General features: G+C 38.3%; 1 pseudogene; it reads left to right on the plus strand.

Annotated features, from left to right (window-relative positions):
• The first annotated feature begins 10,806 nt into the window (after positions 1–10,806).
• On the plus strand, positions 10,807–11,442 carry LOC116857997 (annotated as a pseudogene).
• The last annotated feature ends 1,670 nt before the right edge of the window (positions 11,443–13,112 follow it).

Below are 13,112 nucleotides of genomic sequence, written 5' to 3' on the forward strand. Positions count from 1 at the left end.
CAACAAATGTTGGCAAGGATGTGGAGAAAGGGGAGCCCTCTTACACCTTTGGTGGGAATGCAAGCTGGTACAGCCACTCTGGAAAACAGTATGGAGGTTCCTCAAAAAGTTAAAAATAGAGCTACCCTGTGACCCAGCAATTGTGCTACTAGGTATTTACCCCAAAGATACAGAGGTAGTGAAAAGAAGGAGCACATGCACCCTAATGTTCATAGCAGCAATGTCCACAATAGTCAAACTGTGGAAGGAGCGAAGATGATCTTCAAAGGATGAATGGATAAAGAAGATATGGTCCATATATACAATGGAATTTTACTCAGCCATCAGAAAGGATGAATACCCAACTTTTGCATCAACATGGTTGGAACTGGAGGGGATTATGCTAAGTGAAATAAGTCAAGCAGAGACAGACAATTATCATATGGTTTTGCTCATATGTGGAACATAAGGAATAGTGCAGAGAACCATAGGGGAAGGGAGAGAAAACTAAATGGGAAAAAATCAGACGGGGAGATGAACCATCAGAGACTATGGACTCTGAGAAAAAGTACTGAGGGTTTCAGAGGGGTGGGGGATGAGGGGATGGAGTAGCCAGGTGATGGGCATTAAGGAGGGCATGTGTTGTGATGAGCACTGGGTGTTATATGCAACCAATGAATCATTGAACACAACATCAAAAACTAATGATGTACTGTATGGTGGCTAACTGAACATAATAAAAAAGAAAAGTAAGTCTACCTGACCAAGATTCTTTGTATAAAAACGCCACTTATGGATTAATTTCTGAGTATATTTTGTACCAATGATCTTAAGTCATCTTAAGCATATGCAAATCTCTTAGCAACAGAAGACGATCCCAAATGAGAAGCCATCACGAGCCAACTCCTCTGCAAGCAGCTGAGCCAGGAAAGATTGGGTTTTAAACTTTATTTAAAGATATTAAAAAACATTCATCTCGAGAGAAAGGAGCAGCATGTATAAACCTATTAACTGTTTAAGTAAGTTCAATTGTGTCACGTTTCTCTCTTTTGTGTCTAGGATAAATATATTTTAAAAATCCACACAGTAAAATGTGAAAAACAGTTTCCTTGGGATCAACATGTCTGCTGTGAAAGAAGTCATATTTCTTGTAAAACAATGCAACATAATGGATGGCAGTGGAGTGTGGCCAACTGGTTTTAAATATCAAGCTGACAGTGGAATGTGGTATTTAGAAGATAGTCACAGCACAACATATAAGGAGAAATAGAAACCGACGGGTTGACAACTTAACAAAATGCAGTGTGTTCTCCAAAGGATTATTTCAGCCTTAGCAATAGCTACCTTTTCCATAGTTTTACTTTAGGGTCGGTATATTCTGTCTGCTGTGAGTGAATTCCATGGGATCATTTCAGAGATGAAATTGCTTCATAACTAGGCCCTTTCACCTCTTTATTCTCTAGTCTAGAAGTTTCTGCCTTGGGGTAGGTGAACAATCCATTTGGGTATGGGAAGAAAATAGTAGGATTTTTTCTTTAAAAAAAAAAACCAGAAAGACAAGAAAGAAATTAAACTTTTACAGCAATTAACATTCAGACTAACACTGATGGCCTCACTCCGTCCATCTGCCTAGTCTTTTGTGTGTCATATGCCCAGTGTTCATGGTTTCCTGAGAGAAAACTGGTAACCCATAAAATATAGACAGGTTGACAGAGGTCCCCTCACTATTTGTGGGTTCTCTTTCAGGATATCGAAGTTTATGTGAGACTGGCTAAGTGGATTTGACTGGGAGGTTATATATTCCCCTAGAGTAGAAACTATACATTAAAACTATATACTGAAATAAAATGAGTGACCTTAAAAATCTTTTCTACCACACACAAGTTTACTGACTATCCCAAGGCCAAATGTGAAAAAGAGCTGTTGAACTTAATTTTGTTTTTCTTTCCCTAGTTTCTTTTTTTTTTTAATAGATCTTATTTATTTATTTGACAGACAGAGGTCTCAAGTTGGGGGAGAGGCAGGCAGAGAGAGAGAGGAAGAAGCAGGCTCCCCACTGAGCAGAGAGCCCAATGCAGGGCTTGATCCCAGAACCCTGGAATCATGACCTGAGCCAAAGGCAGAGGCTTTAACCCACTGAGCCACCCAGGTGCCTCTTTCCCGTTTCTTAATATTGAAGCTTAGATTACTGATTTGAGACCTCTATTCTTTACCAATACAGGCATTTCATGCTATACATTTCTCTGTAATTATAAATAATTGTAGACAACATATGGGCAGGTCTTGTTTTTTTTAATCCAACCTGACAATTGTGTTTTAATTGGTGCGTTGACTGTGTATCCCACAAATTTTGTTATGTCATATTTTCCCTTTTCTCTCAGTTCAAAATATTTTCTCATCTCTCTTACTACTTACTTTTTGACCCATGCATTATTCAGAAGTATTTTGTTTAATTTCTAAGAGTTTGGGAATTTTTAAGATGTCTTTCTGATACTAATTTCTAGTTTAATTCCATTATTGTCAGAGAATATACTTCACATCACTTTTATTCTTTTAAATTTAATAAGGTTTGTCTTATTACCCAGGGTGTAGTGTATATTAGTGAACATTCTATATGCACTTGAGAAAATGAAAATTTTGTTGTTAAGTGAAATTTTCTATAAATAAGTGTCCATTAGGTCAATGTGATTGATAATTTTGTTCAGTTCTTTTATATCCTTGCTGAATTTCTGTTTACTTACTCTACCAAATATTAAAAGAAGAGTGTTGAAAAATTTCCATCTGTAATTGTAAATTTACCCATCTCTCCTTTCACTTCTATCAGATTTTGCTTCATGTATTTGGAAGCTCTCTTTTTTGGTGCATATACATATAGAACATTTATGTCTCATTAGTGAATTGACCCTTTTACATTATGTAATGTCACTTTTTAATCCCTGGTAATTTTTTCTTGCTTTTAAATCTACTTTGTCTAGTGTTAACATAGAGTTTCTATGCCACACATAAATAAGAAATTTTAAGATTATTTTATATTATATTTTAAATTTCTGTTTTGTATTTCAATGTATGTAATACCCAAGTAAAATAATGATTGTATAACATACAAAATAGAATTAATATATAAGTGCAATTGTCCTTGCAGGAGTATTATTTAGTTGGGAGACCATTTTTCTAAATTTACATAACCCGAAAGTGTACACTGTTTTTACAGAATGCAAATAGATGTTATGAATAAATTTAAAAAATAAAGCATTTCATAGTGTTATAAGGATAGGAAATGTTGCATTAAGCAGAACAGAACATGTTTCTTTGCTCATGACTTTTTGGAGTCTTTAAGATGCTAATATGTATGATGACTCTTCAAGAGGGGAGCAGTATGCAGTATTCCCCAGGCTCTGGTTCTTGGAAGAGCTTTGTTAGTCTCATTTTATGATCAGTTTGTGTGCCTCATAGTAGTCAGACTTGTGGTAAAAATAACAGATTTGGCTCCTTTTCTGTTGGTAATGTCTTGCTAACATCAAGTTACCAGCATGTCTTTCTTCATCATAAGTAAAGAACAGCATTACTTTATTTTTGTGAAAGAAGTGTAACTGTATTGGGCCATGAAGCAAATTCTGACCAGATTGCAAGTATTAATTAATTTCCTTAAATGGATCTATAATAAATCTAAAAGAATACCAAAATATGATGGGGATTAAGAAGTGTGCTTTTCAGGATGGGCACCTGATGTTGTACGGAAGTATTGATTCGCTATATTGTATACCTGAAACTAATATGACACTGTATGTTAACTAACTGGAATTTAAATAATAACTTAGATGTACTGTGTGATGACTAATATAACATAATAAAAATAAATAAATAAATGGATGATAACTTAAAAAAATAAAATAGTACCAAAATATTCAGCCCTTTATTTGAATATTTAACCAAGTAACGAGATCGCTATATAGTTTATGGATGAAATCCTATTCTATTTTTTTTTAAGATTTTATTTATTTATTTGACAGACAGAGATCACAAGTAGGCAGAGAGACAGCCAGAGAGAAAGGAAGGGAAGCAGGCTCCCTGCTGAGCAGAGAGCCCGATGCGGGGCTCGATCCCAGGACTCTGGGATCATGACCTGACCGGAAGGCAGAGGCTTTAACCCACTGAGCCACCCAGGGGCTCCTGAAATTCTGTTTTAAAACTCTGAATATTTTAGTATCTCATGTGAACATAGCCCAAGAGAATTTTCTTATTAATTGCTTCACCTAAGTCCGTTTATTCTGCCAAGAGATATCTTGAAGTAGCAGCATAATCTCTGTCTTGTCTTCCACGTCTGCTTTTCAGACTGTCATCCTCTCTTACTTATTCTTGTATGACTGCCTTGTAACTGCTTTCTGGGCCTTTCTTTCTGTTTCCCATTAGAGAAACTTGGTCACCAGAGTTCTTGTTTGAAAAATAGCACAAATGATTCATATCAATTCCTTGTTTAAAAATTTCCACTGTGCAACATATTGTCCAAACTCCAAGAGAATATTCAAGCACATAAGAGCCTTAAACATCTAACACCAATCAAAATATCTTCCTTCATGTCTGGACACTCCACCCTGCATGCACCCTGAACTTCGGGCACACCAACCTCATCATTTATTAAGTTGGTTTTTTTTGCCTGTATTGTATTATCATATCCATCCTGTGAGGTTGATAAGGCGTTTTGCTTTCTTCTGTATTATGTGGGGGAAGAAACAGAGCCTCATCTTTTTTAAAATTGTATTTATTTATTTGACAGAGAGAAAGAGAGAGAGAGTGCATACAAGCAGGGGGAGAAGCAGGCAGAGGAAGAAGCAGGCTTCCCACTGAGCAAGGAGCCTGATGAGGGGCTCGATGCCAGTACCTGGGGATCATGACCTGAGACAAAGGCAGGCGCTTAACAGACTGAGCCATCCAGGTGCTGCCAGAGCCTCATGACCTGCCCAAGGTCACATACCTGGTAAGAAAGAGAGTCAGCGCTCAAAGGGTAGTTTTGTGATTTCTTCCTTTTTTAAAAATTTAATTTTTTTTCAGTGTTCCAAAATTCATTGTTTATGCACCACACCCAGTTCTCCATGCAATACGTGCCCTCTTTAATACACACCACCAGGCTCACCCAACCCCCTTCCCTCCTCCCCTCCAAAACCCTCAGTTTGTTTCTCAGAGTCCACAGTCTCTCATGGTTTGTCTCCCCCTCCCCAAGGGGGAGATTTCCCCCAACTCACTTCTTCTCTCCATCTCCCAATGTTCTCTGTGTTATTCCTTATGCTCCACAAGGAAGTGAAACCATATGATAATTGACTCTCTCTGCTTGATTTCAAATCCAACATTTGTTTCAGTGAATGAAGCTACTTGCCAGGGGATGGGGCATGATCTGGAGATCAAGAGGTTCTAAAACAGTTCCTGAAGGTGATAACTTAAACGATGATAGATTTAGATAAATATGGTAAAAAAAAATTATAGATAAATGCTCAACACCTAAACCATCATTCTTCTAGAATGCTGATTCTCATTCCTGGCTTCACGTGGATGGGGCTTTAAAAACTGATGGTCCAGTCTCACCCCAGAGAGCCTCATGTAATTGATCTGGTGTGCAGCCTGGCATCAGGACTTTCAAAAGCTCCACAGATGATTCTAACATGCAGTCAATGTTAAGAGCCACTGTTGTAGAGCAGTTGTTCTCAGAGTGTTTTTTGGATCAACACCATCAACATCACCTGGGAACTTGTTAGAAATGTAAATTCCCAGGCCTCACACGAGGCATGAACCAGAAACTTGGTATGGGGCCCAGCATCTGTGCTTTAATACCCCCATCTCCAGGGAATTCTGTTGCAGGCTAAAGTTTGAGAATTATTGCACTAGTATAATGCATTTAAAACTTTTTGGGGGCACCTGGGTGACTCAGTTGGTTGAGCATCCAACTCTTGATTTTTGCTCAGGTCATGATCTCAGGGTCATGAGATTGAGGTTTGCATCAGGCTCTTCACTCAGTGGAGAGTCGGCTTGAGGATTCTCTCTCCCTTTACCTCCCTCCCCCATTCCTTTCTCTCTCTCTCTTGAAAATAAAATAAAACAAAAAATAAAACATTTTGGATTAGAACCTATTGTAATAAATGCATTTATGTAGTATCCCCGTACATTTCTGTATTACATTCTCTTTATTTATATAACTAAAACAAAATTTTCACGAAACGTTACTTTGAATGTGCACTTCAATATTTTCTAGTCTATTGTATCCCATTCCATTTCATTAAAAAATATGAATCCTGATTTCCTAAGTTAATTTTATAAACCATTAATGGATTATGAAAAACACTGATCTAGTGTCCCCTTTTCTGCTATGGGGGTTGGAAAATTAAAATGTACATTCCATAGACTCACTTGCAACTGGTTCTACATGTTATACAGTGTTAAGCAAATCAGGTGCACTCATATAAGATATGGAAAACAGAATTTTTCTAAGGCAGCATTAACAGAGGTCCCAATGTCAAGTAACCAGCTTCCTGGGTGTTGAGAGGCAGTGTGTGGGATGTCAATTTTCCTGATGTAGATAATAGCAGGTATGGTGTGGTTCTGCAGTGGCACTGGTAATGATGATTGTTTTGACTGTAGCACCTTTTTTGTTATTATTATTGCAGTAGCTATATGGTTCTAGAGTTAGAAACTTCCTGATGTAGAGGAAAATGTAGCTTACTTTGTGGGTTTCCTTTCTGCAGTTTGGATTTGGGATTTGCTCTAGGAATCTCAATTTATAGTTTGTTTCTTCATCTTTTTCAGTGATTCTTAGTGATTAAGGAACTGCAAGACCTGAATTGTTTCTGGGTATAAAATTTGAGGCAGACAAATGTAGGAGATGAAATCGGAGAGACAGATCACAAAGGACTCCGGGAAACAAACTGAGGGTTTTAGAAGGGAGGGAATGGGGAGATGGGTGAGCATCGTGGTGGGTATTAAGGAGGGCATGGACTGCTTGCAGCACTGGGTATTATACACAAACAATGAATCATGGAACACTACATCAACAACTAATGATGTACCGTATGGTGACTAACATAACACAATAAAAAAAAGAACCTTGTATGCCATATTACTTGGAATTTTGAAGTTGTCTTGTAGGTAATTGAGATCATTACATAAATTTAAGTGAAATTTCCAGAATTGAATCTTAACTAGATCGGTACTATTCAAATTGTGATCCACATGTCTTTCCTGGTCCAAGAACTACCTGTTATCAGTCTCCAGTAAATTCATAAATTCAGATTAAGTAATTTATAGCAATTGAACAGTGCTGCTACATCCAAATGAGTGATCAGTTGACTTTGATAAAATATTGGTATGCCATCTATTAGGAAAAAAAAATCACACTGATCCTTCACCATAGGTAGTTTGAGAATCACAGAGCTAGATTATTCTGGTGATTATGTGGAAATTGAAATGCAGGTATAAAGAAAGACATAGGGAGATTTCTGGACAAGATGACATAGTGACTTCATATTTGATATACTCCTCTGGTCCAAACACATAAAAGAGAGAGAAATAAAAATGTAAAAATAGAAAACCGAGAAAGACTGTCATCTCTGAAAATAAGAAAATGAAACAGACATACAATGTAGTAGGTATTGGACTTTTGAGCTTCATGTTGAGAAGTAGAAAAAGGCATCCAGGATTTTAGTGTCTGTGAGGTATAAATTTCTTCCCTTATGGTTAAGTAAGTTGGTAGTAAGTTCAGTGTTGTCCACAAATCTCTTTATTTTGGCTTTGTTTTTTTTAAGGTTTTATTTATTTATTTGAGAGAGAGAGAGAGAGAGAGACTGACCGTAAGCAGGGGAGGAACAGAGGGAGAGGGAGAAGCAGACCCCCTGCTGAGCAGCGAGCTGGATGTGGGGCTCAATCTCAGGACCCCCGGGATCATGACCTGAGCCGAAGGCAGGCACTTAACCATCTGAACCACCCAGATGCCTCTTTATTTTGACTTTGATCTTTATGGTAGTTTAGCTGGATAGGGTGATTTTCTCTCAAGTCCCCATTACCTGCCCTTATATTTTGGATTAGGGGTATGATGTCAGTCTGTCTCTAATCTGCCAGTTTCCTCCTACATATGATGTTAAAATATTCTTTTAGCTTTTGATACACAGCAGTTTCACTATGATGTGTCTGGATGTATTTTTTGATTTATTTTTATTTATCCAGTTTGAGATTCAGTATGATTCTCAATGTCATTATTTTTTCAAATATCATTTCTCTTCCATGTTTTGCAGTTCTCTTCTGGAACTTCTATTAGACATGTAGTAAACCTGTTTGTTCTAGTTTCGAGGTCTCTTAATTATGCTTTTGTGTATTTTCTTTTCTTTTCATTTATACTCCATTTTGGGTAATTTTTCTATACCACCCTTCAAGTCCAATTATGTATAGTGTGTTTTTTAACATGTTCATTTAATTGGTAATTTCAAAAACTGTATCTTATTATTTCTGAAAAATTTATTCTGCTGATTTTGAAATCTTTGGTTTCTTGATAATAATGTTTTCCTCCTCATGATTTTCAATTTCTTATTTTATCTCTTAAGCCAATTTAATATTCTTAGTTTAATATAATTCCATTATATGAAGTTCAAGAGAATAATAGTCTTCATGTTTTCTAATGTTAATTTTCATTCATGGTGGCTGGTTTTATGTATTGATTGTATATACATATTTTTTTATTGTAAGATCTTGCTTAGTGGAAGGGGAGGGAATATTTATGTGTGGAAATCCTATGTGGCCCAATTGGAAGATGGGTCCCTTCAGTGGGGTCTTGCATTTTCTCTTCTAGGCCTCTTGAAGTACAATCAATTTCAGGTCATTTTTCCACTTTTATACTGATTTCTCAGGAGTTTCTTGGATCAGTCAGTGTATTAGTCAGGATAAAATGGAGTATCTTATTTATTAGTGTGGTATATCACTAAATGGGATCTGATCATCAGATTTCCAATATGTGTGTGTATGGGTTTCTCCACAGCCCCAAGCAATTCTCCAGACACCAGCTGGGTGTCCTACAGTGCAGCTATGACACCATCTACCTGGAGATAGTACCAGATCTCACAGATTGAATGTTTAGTTCCTCAAGACTGCCCCTCCCCCCACCACACCCACACTTCGGGTACCAGTCACAAGTGCAGATTATCACCTGCACTTCTGACCAACTGGTTATGAGTCAGAAGTTCCCACAACTCCCTCCTTGGGTTTGACAAATTTGCTTCAGTGGTTCACAGAACTCTGGAAACCCATTTATTCACTAGATTACTGTTTTATTATAAAAGAACATAACTCAGGAACAGGCAGGCAGAGGAGATGCATAGGGCAAGGTATGGGGAAATGATGCAGAACTTCCATGCCCTCTCTGGGCCCACCACTCTCCCCACATCTCCATGTGGTCACCAATCTGTTTTCCAAATCCTGTCTTTTGGGGTTTTTATGGAGGCATTGTTACATAGGTACAGTTGATTAAATCATTGGCCATTAGTGATTGAACTCAATCTTTAGGCCCTCTCCCCACCTCAGAAATCAAGAAGAAGAGATTGAAACTTCCAGTCCTCTAATCATATGGCTGGTTCTACTGGTGACCAGCTCCACCATTAGGTGCCTTCCAAAAGTTACCTCATTAACATAATAAAAGGTATCTTTATTGCTCTGGTCACAGGAAATTCCAAGCATTTTAGGAGCTCTGTGCCAGAGTCCAGGATGAAGACCAAATAGATATTTCTTATTATAAATCTAGTATCCCATTAGTATATTTTGTGATAATGAATTATCATTGCATTTCTATGATAAAACCTACTGGGTTGTATTTCTTGGATAAATCCTAGGTGTTTTAATGTTTTTTTTGTTTTGTCTTCAGTTTACTGCTGGATTTTACTTCATGAGATGTCTAGGATTTCCTTTTCTTATATTTTCCTTCATAAATGTGTGTGTGTGTGTGTGTGTGTGTGTGTGTAGGGAGAGAGCAGGCAAGCAATTAATTCAGTCCTGAAATTTCTGTGGCTTAAGACAACAAACGTTTGTTTCTGGCTCATACAAAATCTGCTTCAAGCTGGGCATCTCCTCAGAGCAGCTCTCCCTAAGCAGTGATTTAGGCGGATCCAGGCTCTTTTCCATTTTATGCTGTTGTTATGGCTTCTAGGTCTCTACAGCAGGAGATAAAAGACCTCAAAGATGGAAGGGACTTTTGACTTCCTTGGCCCAGAAGTGACCATGGACAAAAGCTAGTCACATGGCCCCACACAACTGCGAAGGGATGGGGAAGTACAGTTTTTTAGGTGCTTAGGAAGGAAAGGAAAACTAAGTATTGGAAAGCATAAGTAATGTCTGCCACACAGGTAGTGTAAATTTGTACCCTATGAGGGTAGCCTGTAATTTTAAATTCTCAAGGAAGACTTTTTTTTTTTCACCCAAATCCCAGATCCAGACATTGACCTTTGCTGGGGGATTTATAGCCTGTCTATACCTCTGAACAGAGTACACAGTTTGGCAGCCTATGTTTTATTCAGGGATCTTAATTCCATCCACTGGCCTCACAAGTGGCCAAAATCTTGGTGTTTGTCCAAGTGGTTAAAATATGCAAGTCTTTTATTTACTGATGTAGCTAATGCCCTTACGGTAGCCAAAGAACTAGTGTCTATATATTTAGTAGGTCTTCTTTTAATTGACTCTTGGGGATTCCTTCTTTCCTAAATCTTTTTATTTTGATATAATTTCTAGGCTAAAGAAAAAGTATAAGGTTGAAGCTCCAGCCCAGCTCCACTAAGGCTATTCCCCGAGTCCACAGAAAGCTGAACTATGGCCCTGACTTTGGCTTACTGGGACATCCATGGGCTGACTTATTCAATCCACCTGCTTCTGAAACACATGACTCAAAATTGTGAGGACAAGAAACATGTGATGGAGGATGCCCCAACTCTGACTGAAGTCAGTGGCTGACTGAAACATTCAAGTTGAGCATGGACTTTCTCAAACTGCCCTACTTAATTGATAAAACTCACGAGATCACCCAGAGCCATGTCTTCCTTCACTGCATTGTTCACAAACACAACCTATGAGGGAAAACAGAAGAGAAGATTTGTGTGGACATTTTGAAGAACTAGGTTACAGACACCTTCAATCAAACTTGACTTAGAGAAATGGAAACATGAGTACTTGGAGGGGCTCCCTAAAAAGATGAAGCTCTTTTCACAGCTTCTGGGAAGAGGCCACAATTTTCAGGGGACAAAATCACCTTTGCAGATTTCCTTGCTTACGGCATCCTTGACACGCACCATATATTTGAGCCCAAGTGCCGGGATGCATGAAACATGAAAGATTTCGTCACCCTCTGGCCTGAAGAAGATCTCTGTCTGTATAAGGCCCAGCTGCCTCCTCCCAGGCCCTATGTTCAGAATGATTTGCCATGTAGAGCAACAAGCAGGGACCTGTTAAACCAGGAGAGAGGAGTGAGGAGCTAGCACTGCACCAGTACTGGTATGCTGGGTCCCTGGAGAAAAGATGGACCTCCCTGCATTCCAGAATCACCCTTCTTGTTCCTCTCTCCTACTTTTCTTTCCCTTCTTTCTCACCTCAGGGCTTACTAGGCCCTTTTTACTTCCCCAGTCTCTGTTCATGTAGGTCATTTAAAGCTTTACAACACCCAACTTTTCTTCAGCAAGGTCTGCCCCCCACTGACATTATCCTTATTGCACTAATGTCAACCAGACTATCCTTCCTTTTGTGGTTGTCTCTGCTTTGAGGTACCCAACTGGACCCCTCATCTATAGAGCTCAGGTCTGAGCTACCCAACATTGCCCTGAAGACCAGTATTGCCCTGGTATGCAGGCCCTAGTCCCCTAGCATGGTCCTTGCCCCAGCCCTGCCTAATCTCCAGGAAAGCTTCAATATACATGCATACACACAATTTATGAAGGAAAATATAAAAGAAGAAAATTCTAGACCTATCTCGTGAAGCAAATGTTATCCTATCAAATTCAACAGTACTGAAAATGAAACAAAATGAAAAATAAAAACATCTCAACCATATTAATCATGTTTAAAAATTTTCCATATTTATATGTTTTGATGACTTGGAGCCTTGCTAGTCTTAGGGACAATCCCCCTCCCAGGGCTGGCCAATTTCTAGAAAGAGTAAGCAACTTGCCTGCCAGCATGTCTTTCATATGCAAAGCAAATAATCCATAGGCCATGTCTCTAACCACATCTTTTACCCTCTTACACATCAAACCAGTATTCACCCTGCCCCAAATCACCCCAGGGTCAGGGACAGGACAACTGGGGACCATCTCCATAGCCTAGAGCCTACTAAAATTATTCAAACTCAACAGTCCTAACATGCTCACCTTGCCTCACCCATTCCTTCTTATGAAAACCAGAATAAAGTCTGGCATCCATATTTCCCCCTCACTCCTTCTGCCTCCTGATTGTCCCTGGTCCTTCTCTCTGTGGTCCCACATGGTGTGACATGCCCTTTCCTCTTGAAAACAACTGTGAATAATAAACTGTTATTTCAAAAGCCGTTGTCTCGTGTAGGTGACAGCCTTACCAAACCTGATTAAAACAAATCTCAAGAACATTTCAAGACATCCACCAAGTAGAATTTATCCTGAAAATGAAATGATAATTGATTATCAGAAAATCTACTATTGTGATATACCACACTAATAAGGAACATAGTCATAAGATCACGTCCCTGGAGCAGAGAAAGGATTTGATAAATTTCCATCAAATATATCCATCCAAAACATATATTTAATGGTGATACTTTTGACACACTCTGATAAAGTCAGAATTTCAATAAGAACTAATAAGTGCTTCTGTCCAACGTTATGCTGGAGGTACTATCCAATGCGAAAAGTGAAGAAAAACAAAGTCTATCTAAATGGGATTAGAAAGAGACAACCTGTCTTTATTTGAAGATTGTGTGATAGTGTACATAGAAAATTCAAGAGTAGCTACAGATAAATTATTAAAACAAATGACGATTCATCAAGTTTGCTGGATAAAATATCAACATATAAACCCAACTGAAGTCCTCAGGGTGTCTTCACACTGTGCTTTATAACATAATACTGAGTGACAAGAGCAAATTGCACAAAGAT

This window comes from Lontra canadensis, unplaced genomic scaffold (assembly GCF_010015895.1).
Source record: "Lontra canadensis isolate GAN:19392208 unplaced genomic scaffold, GSC_riverotter_1.0 scaffold131, whole genome shotgun sequence".
In the NCBI taxonomy this organism is placed as follows: Eukaryota; Metazoa; Chordata; class Mammalia; order Carnivora; family Mustelidae; genus Lontra; species Lontra canadensis.